General features: G+C 41.5%; 1 long non-coding RNA gene across 1 annotated transcript; it reads right to left on the bottom strand.

The window, feature by feature from the left end:
- Positions 1-5,247: 5,247 nt before the first annotated feature.
- Positions 5,248-9,128, bottom strand: LOC139805123 (uncharacterized). The gene is made up of 3 exons (XR_011729694.1): positions 8,918-9,128; positions 6,060-7,419; positions 5,248-5,738 (listed from the first exon to the last, which is right to left on the bottom strand). It is a non-coding gene; the product is annotated as an uncharacterized lncRNA (long non-coding RNA).
- Positions 9,129-14,214: the final 5,086 nt, after the last annotated feature.

The following is a 14,214-nucleotide window of genomic DNA, read 5'->3' on the forward strand; positions in this document are numbered from 1 at the left end:
AACTTTACTTCCATTTGTAGGCTTATAATTTAGCAGGGCAAAATTTAGACTGAACTATATACCACATAGATTTCCAGTTTTGCTTTGTCTGAAGTCTACCCTATTATACTGTCTGCCTAGTAACACAAATTCTCCCCAAACTAAACTGTTTGTGTCTTAAGACAATAAAGAATTTCCCTCCATTTCTTGATGAGACTTCATCTCGATTCGTCTTCATCTGCACACAACTAAGAACTTCTAGATGAAACAGCTGGGGACACCTTCCTTCATCCTGAGCCACACAGACTCAGGAGTGAGACGAGAAGAATTATAAAGGTTGCAATAAACCATAATAAAACCATTTATCATATGTTAGCAGAGCTCAGATACTTCAGAGGAATGATTTCTCTGCATCTTCTGCAAACTTGCTGAAATACTAACTGATCTTACAGTAATGATGAATTGAATAAACAAATAGTCCCTTGGAGATGGCAAACATAAAAGGTGGAGGTTCAAAATAGATCTTCTTCTCTTTATATAATAACTTTTTAATCTCTTTCCCCTCAATTTAAGGTTTTGCTCAGCAGCATTATAGTGATACCAAACCAAACTTCAGATGAGCTCACTTTCCCCTCAGTAGCAGTCTAACCATACAGCAGGAGCAACCCTATGTGAACTGGGCCATACAGGATTTTGTGGCCACTATCTGCTAGTTGAAGAAGTACCATTGTGTAAACCTTCATACTACACATCATGTATGATAAATCCTCAGTGTGTCCTCAAGAAAAAACAAATCGACTATTCAGATAAATTTTGTAATTTATGTGTGGTAAGAATACATGCCTGAGAGAACCAGATTAGAGTACATATATGCCACAGTTTGCTTTCTGGGCTGCAAGCACACATTGATGGCTCATGTTAAGCTTCTGGTCCATCATCACCCACAAGTCCTCCTCAGGGCTGTCCTCTATCTTTTCTCCTCCCAATCTGTATCATGCATGGGATTGCCTTGACCCAGGTGAACAACCTTGCACTTGGTCCTATTGGACGTCATGCAGTTTGCAGGAGCCCACCTCTCAAACCTATCAAGATTCCACTGGATGCCATCCCTTCCCTCCAGCGTGGTGACTTCACCACACAGTTTGGTGGTGTCAGCAAACTTGCTGAGGCTGCACTCAATTCCACTGCCCATGTTGCCAACAAAGATGTTAAACAGCACTGGTCTGAATGCCAGCCCTTGAGGAACTCCACTTGTCACACATCTCCATTTGGACACTGAGCCATTGAACACAACTCTTTGGGGGCAACCAGCAAGCCAGTTCCTTATCCACCAAATGTTCCATCCATCGAATCCATATTGTTTCAGTTTAGAGACCATATTGCACAACATGAGGACAGAAGTAGCCAACAGAGAAAGGAAAGAGTTTATTCCCATTTTTTCTCCACTAATAAGGCCATATCTGGAATACAGCATCCATTTCAGGCACCCCATTACAAAAGAATGCTAATTTTTTTTCACCACAAAGTGGTGAGAGCCCCTCACATGCCACTGCAGGGCACTGGAATGTGCCATGTACCATGAGAGGCTGAGTGACCTGGTTCTGTTCAGCCTGGAGAAGACAAGGATAATTGTTCTCAGAAGTGCACAGCAATAGGACAAGTGGCAATAGTCTTACCTGGCAACAGAGAAGCTCTGACTTAAAATAAGGGAAAAAATATTCTCAACCCAAGGTTTATTCAGCCCTGTCAGAGGCCAGACAAGCCAGAGAAACTCCACCCTTGGAGTTACTCATAAATCACACAAGTGAATCTTCCGTGAATAATTCTAATAAAGATTAGAAAGCCTTAGTCACTCTGTAGTAAATGTGATCCTTTGTTCAAGGTTTCACCATAATTACAAGTCACGTGTACAATAACTTGGGTATCACTACTTTGACCTCTATAAAGTTCATTTCCACAACGTCAGTGTTCTCTCCCAGCTCCCCCACAGGCTCTGACTTGCTATCTTATCAGATGTAATCAACAGGGTTCTTTTTAAGGGTCATAGTCCATCTCCATCTTTACTTTCTCATCCTGTTCAAGAATCCTTTGCTAGGCTTCTTGACACATTTGTACATTTGTTTGTATTCTGTCACTTTGATCAAAATGTCCTTACAAAAGCAGATGCAAGGTTTCCGACACATACCCATTCATGTCCCTCCTTAAAATTTCCCTTAGCTGGGACACCTAAGAGGAGTTTAGAATACTTACTGCTACTGTGCTGACACCAGACTACAGCCCTGTTTATGTGCCTCATTTACGTTCTCATATTTGACTCTTTACCCCAAAACTTTTCTAGTATTAACCTTCTCATGGGTAGCTGTGTATATGACGTGCCCAAGAGAGGTTTATAGAGTTATTTAGGGTAGAAGTGGCCTCTGAAGTTTTCTGCTTCAAGCTCCTGCTCATGGCATGGTTGAGACTTTGTGAAATCCATGGATTATCTCTAAAAAATAAAACTCCATGGCTTATTCCAACAGTAATTCTAGTCTTTCTCTCCAGGGGAGAAACAGAGAACAGACTCCTTCCTTCTTTTTTTTTTTTTGTGTTTGAAGATTGTTCTCAGTTCTTTTTATTAACTCCTTCAAGCTAAACAGTCTCAGCTTGGCCAAATATTCCTTAAAAATATGTTTATCTTTTTAAAAAATCCTCAACAATTTTATTGTGGTCTTCTTCAGACATCACATTTAGAAAGAGAAAAAAAAAAGGAAAAAAAAAAAGAATGTACAAATTACGAAGGAAAGGGGAGGCACAGTAGACAGGCTTTTTGAAGATCAAAAGGGAGAGAAATGAAAGGAACAATTGCCATGGGGTTTGTTATCACCAGGGTTTGTTTTCAGACAACTTATGAAAATGCAAGGGTCTGAAGTAATGGAAAGTGTTGGGAAAGTGACCACAACTGTGTCAATGGGAGAGAAAAAGAGAATGGCTGTGGGAAGCTGCAGAGGACTGATGGAGGCGGGAAGCCTCAGCAGAGAACACAGCTCCAGATGAGCATTGCAGCCTCAGACAGAACTCTCCTCAGCTGCAGGAAATGTTCTTCCAAGAGAGGAAGGGTAACCAGTGGCCTAGCTGTTGTCTCTACAGTGGAAGACTCTGTAAGACACACTCATAAGGTACTTGTGAATTAAGCACTACCCATTACCCTATTTATCTACCATTTTGGACCACTTTTCTTCCTTTGATGATGATATGGTTCATCAAGCCAAGTGTTTCATGCCTGCAAGCACAGAAAATTGACTACCAGACTACCAGTAGACTTTGTTGGCTTTTCCCAAATTTCCAGGTATAAGATCTTGCGCTCACTTTAACCCCTTGTCCTGACACCCCTTCAGAAATTTTACCTGGACTTTGCTGGTCTTGGCAGAAGGGTTACACTTACAAGTGGCATGGGAAGGAAATAAAACACAGAAAAGATCCTTATCAGTCTGGCACAGTTTAACACTGGCCCGGCAATTAAACCGAGTGACAGATGCTCTCTATTAATCTCTCTCTCCTCCCTGATAAAGAAAGGAGAGAGAATAAGGGAGAGAGTCTTATGGGTTGGAAACTAAACTACACAACTTTAATGAAACAGTAATGATAAATAGGAAAAATTACTAAATATATACATATATACACATATACAGGAAAATTAATACCACATTCCTTCCTCCCTTTTCCCCCAGTTAATCTCACGTCACCACCGAGGCTGCAGGGCAGCCCTGGGAAAGTCCAGGCTGGACTGCTGGAGTCAGCAGCAGTCAGGAGCTGGATGCAGGAACACACAGATTCAGGCTGGCATGGATCAGGACCGCAGGGAGAGGAATGGATGGAATCCTCCCAGGATGCTGAAGGAAACAGGGAACGGGTGAAAAAAGGGAAGCAGGAAAGGCAGGAAGGGCAGGAGGCCGGAAGCTGGAAAACCCATCTTGACCCTCGTGATCCCTCAAATTTATACTGAGTATGATGTGTATGGGATGGAATACTCTGTTTGGTCAATTCTGGCATCTATCTTGTCCTCCCCAAAGGAGGGATGCAGGTGGGACCTCTTTATTCCTTCTGGAGTGTAAAACGTTCCTCAGAGCTGAGCAGTGTCCTTGGCTCTGCACACCAGTCTCTAGCAGTAACTATAAACATCAAGTGTTATCAGTCCTAGAAGCAGACACTGTCTGAGAAACTTGCTGTTAATTTCAGCACTTTCAACTACTTACAAGAGACTTAGCTGAAAGCAAAAGTACAAGACAGAAAATCACCTGTATCCTGGCCCAAACCAGGACACAATCCCAGAAGCAGACACTGACTGAGAAATTTGCTGTTAGTTTCGGCAAGTGCAGCTACTTACAAGAGACTTAGATGAAAGCAAAATGACAAGAGAGAAAATCACCTTTATCCTGGTGCAAACCAGGACACATCCTTACAATTGCTATGCTAAGCTGTCTGTTCCTGTCAGGTATAAATATTTCAGAGATCACCCATGTTGGAATTGAACAGCAGTTAAAAAGAAACTCTGAGGTCTGTGCAATTTACTGGTTTGTCACTCACTTTTGGCTGTTGAATGAACAGTCCTCCCCGTGCAAGCTCTAATCCAAATAAAGATCAGCACAGGACAACATCCATATGGCACTCCTGCCTTGAAATGCTAATTTCCACTTCTGTCTCTGCACATGTCTAAATAGTTTAAGGAAACACGTTTCTCCCCGTCGAGTCTGCTGTCTATGATAAATAACAATTAGAAGCAATGGCTGAGAATTACAAACTCTTTTCCCGCTAGGAAATAGGCCGTGGCCTCACTAGTAGCAAAAGGGAGTTTATTCCCAGCGTTTTCAAGGACATTTCACTTAGTTTTGCTGCCTCATTGATTACTCCATCTTACCTAGGAGATTTGGTAGTGCACATAAATAGCAGCTCATCCCATCTCATGCTGTTGATAAGGACACCTCTGCGTTGTCCTTGGACCTGAGTATCACTGCGGTGGGAAGTGATAAGCAGCAGCTATGGGCTGCCAAGTTGCTTTATTCCCTGGAAGTCATATTTCTCTGGGAGGTTGTCTCCAGCAGCAGACACTTAGCAGGTTTAACGGTTTATAGGGCATATGCATCACATACATGCCAGGAATTTGGGGAATTCAAGATGAATGCACTGAGCTCTAGGGCTGATGGTGTTTCGTCAGATGAATTGCACCCAAGAATATGTGGGACTGTGTGAACAGCAGTAGGGCTTTAGGACTGTATGAAAGACAAAGCCAAGTTTGCTCCATGAAGGGGAATTCTTTATAGGAGTAACCTGCTGCAACTGCACTCATTACACCGCTTCACAAGTATTTTCCTGGTGATCTCAACAGATCTCTGAAGGCAAGGTCTCTCATTAGTGCTTTTGTCAGCTTCATGCTTTGCATTTTTTAAGATTTGACTTACAAGGATGGAGAATCTTATTTAAGCTTTGCCGTAACATTATTATGATTAAAGCAAAGTCAAATAAGGTACCGCCAAAAAAACGCAGCACCACAAGGGGAGGAATATTCTGACCAAGAAAACCAAGAAATTAAAGGAAGAATCAGCAGCTGAGTTGAAGGTGAGTTAGCTGGGCTGCTGGTGAAAGAGGCTACTGCAGCCCTGCTTCCTACAATGCATTTTTTGTGTTGGAAGTGTAGATTAAAAGCTGCTACATTGTCAAGATGGGGAAGTACTGGCACTGAATGAAATGAGCAGGAAAGAAAGCAGCACTGAAAGCTGGCAAGTCTGGGGAAAAAAAAAAAATAAAAAAAAAATTGAGAATTCTGTATTTGAAAAACAGCTTGAGCTTCCCCAAGTGAAAGTTAACTCACTCAACAAAACAAAACAACCCAAACAAACCCGAAACAAACAAACAAACAAACATGAAGACATGCAGCATAAGGTCCTGTCTTCTTGTTTCCCTCCTCCCTCTGACTGTGGCCTGCCTGGGTGAGGGAGCTGCCAGGACAGGTTATGAGTGAGGGCGGCTGATCCAAAGCTGATCCAAAGGAGCCACACCACAGCCCTGGAACAGGAAAAGAAAGGGGCCTGGTGATGATTATTTACCTGGAGTTATATCACCGGTATGATCAATGGCTTTGAGATACAATCAGTCTTGAGATAATGAAGTGAAGTCTCTGGGTGAGAGTCTGTCCAGGATCACAGCAATACTTGGTATGTTCACCAAGATCTTAGGGCTGGTTGAGTCAAGCCTGAACCCACAGACAGGTGAGAAGGGAAGGAGATAAAACCTTTCAGGAGAGAAAATATTTACAAGTGACTGCACAAACCATTCTGAGAATACGTAGAAATAATCTCATCATGAAAGGGCAGTATTTGTCTATATTAAACCCCAAGCAATACACTAAACAGACTTCTGTTGCTTTCAATGGCTTCTTTAATGGCAGCTACACAAAAAATGGCAGAGGCCATGGTAAAGCAGAAGTGCTGTAAAACAAACACAAAATAAGTGATGCTGATTATACACTCACATTTTGCTTATGCATCTAGCAACAGTAGCACCTTGCAATGGTTTTACACGACATAGTACAAGACATGAGAATGACAGCTGCAGGTGCAAGAGGTTATACATTGCTGTCTGTACTCTTCAAGTCTCTTTCATTTAGCCAAATAGAATAGATCTTGCTCTTGTGGAGGTTCTAGGGAGGGAGAACAGTGCAAGGCAGGACTGGGAAATACAAATCTGCAGAGCAGCATGAGAGCGAGCTCTCCATCTGTGATACAGGGGAAAAAAGCAATACAAACATAGACAGAGACCTAGGTCTCAAAATTCCTTGCTGGGCTGCATCTTCCCTCAGTGTTGCAGGATTTGCAGGCTAGGAGCCACAGCTCTTGCCAGGAAGGAGGGGACGCAGAAATGACAGCTTGTCATTGAAGTTAATTGCCTTGTAATTGGGGAGGTGTTCATGTTCTCGGGCGATGTAGCGGAAGCCACTTCCATCGCTGTGCTGGCACAACAGCCAAACACCTCTCTGGACTTTGTGAGAAGATATGCTGTCATTATCCCATCCCCTAGCCAGGTTGGTTGCTTCTCTCACCACCCTGCTCTTCCCTTGATACTGGGCATGTTCATAGAGAGTGATCTGGGGGTCATGGAGATCTTCAGTGATCACCTGCAGAGAACTGATCCTGTCATTCATTTGTCTACCAACAAAGTCGTGTTCTCCCTCCTCAAACACCAGCAAGTTGCCTGTAAAATTGACATGTTGATAAGCCACCCAAGGCTGGCCAATTACTTTCACTGAGGAAATACAGTCATTCCAATCTACAGCTTTTAAATTGGTGATGTCAGTGGTGAACTCTTTGGAATAACCCTGGAAGTTGGCATGCTCATAAACGATGATTTTGCCCATCTCAGTAGGACTTCTGTAATTAGGATTTCCTGCTGCAGGAGATGGATAGCAGCCTGTAGAAAAAGGAAAACAGAAAATAAGCAATGCTTGTAGGAAGCCATTTCACATCACATATAAAATAATGGAGGTGGAGGGGGATAGTGGAAAAAATAAAACATTTTTAGCAGTGGATATATATAGCAGCAACTGGAAAAGAGCAAGGGGCATGACACAGAAATGTGATTTGGAAAATAAAAAGTAAAATCAGATATGTACACTGAAACACTCCAGTTTTATTTGGTCGTGTGTATTGGTTTATGTGTAAGTGCAAGGGACATCTGAATATTTTCCTCAAGTTCATCAGTGTATTAGAGAGTTATTTTAGAAAGTGGCATTAGTTGCTTGCACTAGATTTCATGACCCATATAATGCTACAAGAAATGACGTAGAAAGACATTAAATTAATTTATAAATGTAAGTGCATTTTGTGTTGAAAAAAGGAATAAAAATCTATTCTGCTAAGGCCAGAACTGAACTTTTGGACTCACTGCAATACTTGATTTGTCTCTTTATATGAAATGCTATTGAAGTCAAGAGGTTCCTTGACACAGGCTGAGAAGCAACCAAGCTCAAAGCATAAGCTCTTAGAGTTATACTAAATTTCAGGCTGTAAATCTCTTTTTGGATCACTGTAACAAATACTTATGTCTAATTCCACATGGAGCTGTCTGGACTTAGGTATTTATTAGTAAGGAACAGAAACGAGCAGGCAATTAAGAAAACAGCTCCCTTTCTAAATCCCATAGCAGTCATCAAAGCAAAGTTTTAAATTTCAGTGCAGCTGTATATGAGGGAAAGAAACAGATACTTCAGTTGAGTCTGGGATGAGATGGGAGAACATCAGGTCTGCCAATTAACATTAAAAGTTCAACTGGAACTGCAACACCTGAGCAACATAATCAAGATTTTAATAAACAAAACAAAAAAAAAACAAAACAAAAAAGTCATTTAAATCTCATTTAGAAAAAAAAAATCTCACTATGTGATTAAGAATATTTAAGCATTTTTTCACAGTTATAATTTTATTTATGAAGGCTGTAGCTATCTGAACCTTAATTTACTGACTGAGCACTAGTGCAATGACCTTCTTTCTCTCTGAGGAAAAAGTAAATAATAATAACAATAACAATAATAATAATAATAACAATAATAATAATAGTAATAGTAATAAAAATAATAGTAATAATCATCATCATCATCATCATCATGTTGCTTCTTCTGACCCAACATAAAGATCCTATGCTCAAGACTAATTTGTAGACTCCTCTCCTTTTCACTCCTTGAAACTCAGAAGCAGTGGCTTTCTCCACTCTCTCCCTTTGTAAGGCAGGTTTATCCTGGAGCTGTCTTCTCATTACCAGAAAGATGCCTTTTTTCTGCAAATACAGACATCAGATCCTCACGTGTATGTTGCAGCTCTTATCCCAACACTGAAATCTCTTTTCACCTTTAGTTCACAGTAGCTGCCCAAGAAGCCTTTGAAAGGTTTAATCTAAAGGGTCTGCATCTCACCTTGATGTCAGTATTTTGGACAGGGAGATCTGATGGCTCTTCCTCCAGTCCTGTGCTGCTGTATGGTGAAAAGCAGCTCACTTGCTCACATTTATAGCTTGCACGGAAGCCTTGTGAAATACCCTGCTCAACAGAACAGAGATGTGGCCAATACTAGCCTCAGGTATCAAAAATCTTCATGTGTTTTATTTATGATCTTTGTACAACCAGCCTCCTCATTGCTCTGGTTCAAAAGTCCATTCAACAGGGAGTATCTTGATAAACCTTAGAGCCTTTATTCTTGTTTGTCTCTATTCTTCAGATTCTTGTTTGTCTTTCCTCTCTGAAAGAGCCAAATCACAGTAATAAAAACACATCAAAGCATTCTGTAACACACGGGCTGTAGAATTTTTTTGCTTCCTGCAGTTCACAGGCTTGCTTACCTTGGAAGACCATTGAATGCATAATGTTAGCTTCCAAAGGGTTTCCGTGTGAGACATCCAGGTGACAGAGGTGGCATGTAAGTAGCTTTTTTTTTAAAAAAATAAATTTTCCCCTTCTCACAGGCATAGCCATTTAAGCAGTCAGGGATGCAGAGCTGGTAAAGCAGGGCAAGCAGGCTCTGGCAGAGTTGCAGTGGCAATATTTTTGCTTATTTTCATAGTGCAGGTTTGTGCCATAATATATTTTCAGACATGTTAATTGGCTACCATTCCGGCAAGCTTTACAGCAGTGGGAGGAAACAATGCAATCTTCATCAGTTCAAGAGCAATCCAGATCCTGCAAATACCCAGAGAAGTAAAGAGAGTTCATTTAAAAGGCTTTCTTTTTTTTCTTTTTTTTGCCTTAGCCATGTCCAAATTGTGAAATGAAACAATGGTTTGATGAATTATGACAAACGTATAAAAAAATGAACATGCAGCACTGCCACTGAAAGCCAATGAGCAATTGTATAGCATCACAGGATGCTATACAGGATTCTGAGGTTTAGTTTGGAAGGGGCCTCTGGAAGTCATGAGTCTAAGCCCCCTTCTCATAGCTTGCCTGAGTCTATACCACTTGTCTTACCATGTGGTGGTGACTTGCCCAGGTGACTTCTGAACATTTCCAAGGCTGGAAGATGTACAGTCTCTCTGAGTGCTAAACCACCCTCAGAGGAAAGCCTCTCCCTTACTGCCAGACATGAGAAAGCTTGCAACAAGGACTTGGGGTGATTTAATGGTTTCTAGAGCAAGTAAATCAAATACCCACAACCTTGGTAGTGGTAGATCTCAAATATATATTGGATATGAGCAGACACAGTGTGCAGTCCTCTGAGAGGAACCAAGGAGGCAGAGGCCATGAGCCAGTTTTTCATACACCATAACTCCTGAGAAAGAAAATACATAGTTGTGCTTACAGCCAGGGAGATTATGTATCCATTTTGCAGCTGTAGGCTGTCATTAAACGTAATGACCTCCAAAGGCAACGTTTGAAAAGGGATTTTCTCAAGGTCACTGTTCTAAGAGCCCCCAGTGTAGGATGCTTCAGGGACCTCTGCTCTATCACATAGATGTTAGTGGAGAAGATGGGTTCACCCCTGACAAAGCAGGATGCCTGTACACCAGCACCAGCCAAATCCTCCTGATGCATTTCTTTCACTGGTACTTGTCTGGTGTGCCAGATCACAGAACTAAGCTAGCACAAAAATATGTGGGTTTGTTGCCACGTGCCTCATTCTTTTCCTGCTCTCCAGAGGCAGGAAACAGAGCAATTGAAATTTGCATTCTGGGATTTGGAGGGCAGAAGAAGGACCCTGCTTTGTAGCAGCAGCTAGATATGGAATCAGCTTTTCTGTACTGCCAAATTGCATCTTTACAGCATGGGTTTGTGTGAGCTCACTCTACAGTTCTGTGCTGCTGTAAAGGGGAAGGCTCCACTCCATTCCTGAACCATGGTGACCACCATACAGTAAGACAAGGAAGAATGAGGACACTGAAGGGAGCAATGTTTAGAAGAAAAAGGACCAAAATGGACTGGAACAACATGGTTTTATGCTTCTATTGATTTTTAGATTGCTAGTATATTTTATTCATTAAAATATTTAGTTGTGTCCCTGAAGAAAAAAAAAAAATACATATAATGACTTAATTCAACACAAACTAAACATTGACATCTTTTTCAGCACCCGCAGACTCAGAAAAGGCCTTTGGACAGATGTACAAGTGACAAAGGTAACAAAAACTGTGAGTCTGAGTGTCTCAACTGCATTACAGAGTGATAGAGGCAACAGTGAATTCTGAAGTCCCTCCCATCCTCTCTGCGGGGCACCAAAACTGGCAGTGGGGTTTTTCATGGCACCACAGAAATTCAAAAGGCAATATGCAATGTGATGATACTGAAGTTCAGCAAAGTATCTCTGTTTCTAATGACCATCCTTCCTAATGTTATTGGTATTGAAAACTGAATAGATTTCAGTGTCTCTCATCTCATTCGTATGGTGCTTTCTGCTCAAGGAAGTAAAGCCACTGAACAAAGCAGACTGACACAGGCTGGGGTTGGGAATTTGAGTATTTTGCAGTTGTTGTGGGGGGTTTTTTCCTTATGGGAAAATACTTTTTCCCAAACTTCCCCCCACCCTCCTTCTATAGAAACAGCAATATCTTAAAATCTGGAAAATAAGATTTGTCACAGAAGGGAAAAGAAAAAACAGGAAAATGTAAACCGGAAAAGCATCAAGCCCTCTTCCTCTACTGCCCTCAGCAGGAAAAATGTGGAAGAACAAGCAGGGTGAACATGCAGCGTCTGAAAATGTGCAGAGCTACATTGTGCAAAACAAATAAATTATGATTTGAGTAAAAATTGCTAAAATATTTTTATTTTTCTAGTTAAAATGTTTGGGTTTCTTTTTTTTTCCCTCTTTTTGTTTTTTTTCTGATGAGGCATAATAATGACTTTACTGTTTTTTTTCTTCTATAGAATAAGTTCTAAATACATCAGGACTCTTCTGTATCTATTTACTTTAATTTCCTCTGTGGTTGGTTCATCAACATTTCACTGCCAGAGGCTATTTTCCACTAGATTACAGGGTGATGAAACAATTTCACTTAAAGCTGTGTATGTCATGTATGCATCTACTTGTGCTGGAAAATGTAAAATGGTAGAAAATCAAATTGACAACAAAGTTATTTCCCCTCCAGATCCTTTCGTGTTCCCACCCTTCTCCATCACAGTGAACACCTTAGTTTGCATCTAAATAGCTACTCATTTCTGTTTATTCCTTATTTTAAAATCATGGGGTTTTAAAAAAAGAAAAATCACACATGAATTGCATTTCCCTAGTTCCTGATTGCTATGTTGTCTGGTCGTTGTGAACTTAAGGCATCAGGACATTAGGGTGGGTTTTTTGGTTTTGGTTTTGGCAGGGGAGGGGCTTGAGGGATTTTGTGGTTGGGGCGTGTGGGTTTGGGGGGTTTTTACTTTCTTGACAGTTGTTTGAGCTAGACGAGTAATGCTTCATCACAAAGAGGTAGTCTCTTAATTTTAGTTTTAAGACTTCTGTTCTTCAAACAAAACAGACATCAAAAATGTAACATAGTAACACGCAACTGGATGACAGAACCTCAAGCTGTGCTCAGCACGCCCACCAATAAATGCATTAAATACCAAATTCTTGAGAGAAAAAATATGGGTTGCTGAGTTACTTTCTGTCCCCCTGTCTACTAAATGTGCAAATGGATTTCCATGCTTGGCTGCTAAGCTGGACTGTGCAAACACAAAGTCCCAGCCTAATTAGATGCTTAGTACCAGGGGGGGGGAAAAAAATGTCATAGACCTTCAAAAAGGTCCTGGCTTCACAGCACCACATTTGGCTGGCAAAGCCTCTCCAGCTACAAAGTCACACACTCAGAAAATGTGTCCTCATGTTTTCTTAGCAGGTTGTACCCCTAAACCCTTTCGGGGTCTCGGCCACGCGTGACAGACAGTGCCCTGCCCTCCACTCAACACCAGGTGTCACTTCTGCTTCAGAAATGCAACAGAGAAAATAAAAAGTTTTTCTAAAAACCTGCCCATCCGGCATCAGATTTTCTGGGGATCTCTGTACCTACAACTTCTCCTAAAATCATGGACAGTTACAGAATCTTAATGCTTTGCATTTCAAACCAGGCATCCAAAAGCATCAGGTGGCACCAGACAATGCTTTGCCATACTAAGCATAATGGTGAAAAGTTTCTCTTCTTATGTTTTGTGGGAGCAAGGAAACACATTGCTGCAGGACCAAGGAACTACCATATGGAGAAACTGCCAGAGTCTGCCCTGACAAAGTGCTCTTTGCTGGCCAAGGTCAGCCCTTTGCTGGCAAAGGTCTCCCTGTCCTGTTCCTGTTGCTGCTTTGCTGCTGCAGGTGGGGAGAGCTGCCCTGCTGTTTTCAGTCCTTCCTCAGTATCAGTCTTGCCTGCCAAAAGGGTTCTGAGCATCACGGGCTGACCATGAAGAGGAGAAGGAGACATTCTCTTTGTGGTCAGGGTCCCAAGGAAAGCCAGGGCATGACAGAAATATTGGCAATAATGAAGTGAAGTAGAAACCATACAGAAGCATGGGGTAGAGAGGCAGGGAGAGGGAGCCTCCTTGGGAGATGTGGATTGTACAAGAACCATACTTTGCTACATCTTAGAGTACCAGAAAAAGGAGAAGACAAAGGAAGAGGTAGCAGACTTAAAGAAAGTAGTTTAGATATCAAAATATAGCTCTTCTGTGAACCCACACAACATCGTAGAAAAACAAAATCAACACCCAGTTTAAAAATCAGCAAGACTCAGGGAGAGAGTAATATCACCAAATGCTATTAAACAAACATACTGATGCAACTTCTGGGTCATTAAAAAGTCTTTTAAGCAGCAGAGTTCTAGAGAATATGAGAGTATCCACTCTATGCTTACCCTTACACTTTTCCCATGAACACTGACTCCAGATCACCACCCCTACAGCATTCCTTTAGGGAAGGATCTCTCACATCACGATGGACAGCAATTAGGTTTCTCAGTCCATCGTTTCAAATCCAGTTTAGCACTTCATTCAGGTCATTACATTGCAGCAGTTTTCTCACCAATGTAAGGTTCATTCCACTGGCATCAGTGGAAAATTTTGATATGACATACAGTTCGATTGCAGCAATTGATGGCTTGCAACAGGAACCAAATAGTGGAAATATGCTTATGAATAGTTAAAGGATGGGTGTCAGGAGGATGAGCCTGGTCTCTTTTCAATGGTGCCCAGTGACAGAACAAGAGGTAACAGGCACAAGCTAGAACATAGGAAGTTACATCTAAACATGACAA

Source organism: Heliangelus exortis, chromosome 1 (assembly GCF_036169615.1).
Source record: "Heliangelus exortis chromosome 1, bHelExo1.hap1, whole genome shotgun sequence".
Classification (NCBI taxonomy): domain Eukaryota; kingdom Metazoa; phylum Chordata; class Aves; order Apodiformes; family Trochilidae; genus Heliangelus; species Heliangelus exortis.